The sequence below is a fragment of the Octodon degus genome, unplaced genomic scaffold (assembly GCF_000260255.1).
Source record: "Octodon degus isolate 3935 unplaced genomic scaffold, OctDeg1.0 scaffold00023, whole genome shotgun sequence".
Taxonomy (NCBI): Eukaryota; Metazoa; Chordata; class Mammalia; order Rodentia; family Octodontidae; genus Octodon; species Octodon degus.
The window spans coordinates 13,836,195-13,838,113 of record NW_004524599.1 but is presented as its reverse complement, the minus strand read 5'-3'; positions in this window follow the sequence as shown (position 1 = coordinate 13,838,113).

The following is a 1,919-nucleotide window of genomic DNA, read 5'->3' as shown; positions in this document are numbered from 1 at the left end:
TTTTTTTTTTTTTTTTGCAGAACCGGAGATTGAACTCAGGCCCTTCCGCTTGCCAGGGAAGCACTTATTCCACTGAGCCATCTCCCTGGCCCTTAACATTTTTTTCTTTGGAACTGGGAATCAAACTCAGGACCATACTGGCCAGGCAGGTGCTGTGCTGCTGAGATACAGCCCTGGCCCAAACATTTTCGTGTTTGAGGAAGATGCAAAACAACACAGAGGATGTCCCGTGTGACATCTTAGTGAGGCGGAGCACGTTGTCAAAACCAGGCCAGTCATGCTGGGCTGGGTAATCTGAAGCTGTATTTGCAGAGTTCTGTGTAATGTTATTACGTAGCTCTGCCTGCAGTTGACCACACAGCACAGTCACAGCACAGTTTCACCACAAGACCCCTGATGTACCGAGAGCCACACCCACCTCCCCTAACAGTACTGAGCTTCCTGACCATGACCATGGTGTGTCTTCCTATTGAACTCTTCTTTATTGCAGTAATGTTATAGCTTTCCCCGCATAGGTCTTTCTCAATTTTTGGACCAGATTTTCCTAAGTACAATGTAGTTTATTTTTAGGCTATTGCAAGTGTTGATATCCTTTCAATTACATGTCCTGTTTCTTTTCGGTTAGTATATGTTTGTGATACATAATAATTACATCCATCTGGGGGAACTGGCACATATTCATATCGCATCTCGATCATTTTTACACTCCCCTTTATCCTACTGCTATGGCTTGTGTCTAGATGCCCTCCCACACCCTTATGCGGTTATAGGGGTTTTTTTCAGAGGTGGCTGAATCTAGTGGGTGACTGATTCATAGCGCAATGTCGGGATTAAGGGTGTGAGTGCCACATTAGCCCTGGGGCAGGTCACCTGCATACTACATGAGGGAAAGAAGCTTGTCCAAACCCACCCTCACCTCACTTGTTGCTTTTGCTGTCTCCACCACCATGAACTGTTCTTCTCTGCTGATGCCCCCCCCCCCCCAAACCACCCAGCCTTGGACCCAGCAGATTGTGGGCTTCAACCTCTATAAACTGTGACTTAAAGAAACCTTTCCTCCATTAATTTTGGGTGTCAGCAATGAGAAAAGAGTAACTGTCTCAGTTACTCTTCTCTCGTTGCTGGGACAAATACCCAACACCCAAAATGAAGGAAGGAAAGGTTCATTTAGCTCAGTTCCTGGAGGTTTCAGGCCATACTCAGCTGGCGCCCAGGCAGAGTGGCACATGGCAGGGGGTAGCAGTCCATGGCGGTGGCAAACAGCAAGAGCAAATTGGAGAAGTAGCAGCAACCATGGCAAGAGAGCAGGTCTGTCTGTCCCAGGCTTACCCGCCCCAGGCTGGGTGTAGCACTCACACCACAACCCCAGCGGATGTGAGTTAATCGCAGCGTCTAGATGCTTGCAATTAGACACAAACCATAACAGTAACTAAGACACTTGCCCCCTGCTTTCTTGCCCAGTTGGTGAGTCTACAACCTCCAATACAGCAGTGAACAGAAGTGGTGAGACCAGCTGTCTCTGGTTTGGCTTTTTGACCTCTCTCTTGCCAGGAGGGCGCCGTACCACTGAGCTACATACCCATCCCCTCTGATTTGCTTTTGATGTCAGGACAAAGTATTTGGTCTTTCACAAGTGACGGCGTCAGCGGAACGGCTTTTGCAGGTGCCCTTCACCCTTTCATTCCCAATTTGCTGAAAGGAAGTGATGTTGGGCTTTTGTCAAATGTCTTGTGTTAAGATAATCACAGAATTATAATTTAGTTTGTTTTTATGATGAATTACACTATTTATTTTTTGAATATTAAATCAAGCCTATACTCCTTGGACAAATCCCATCTGATCATGATGTATTATTTCTTCTATTATAGGACTTGGATTGCTAAACTTTTATTCAGAAATTTCACCCCACATTCATGGAC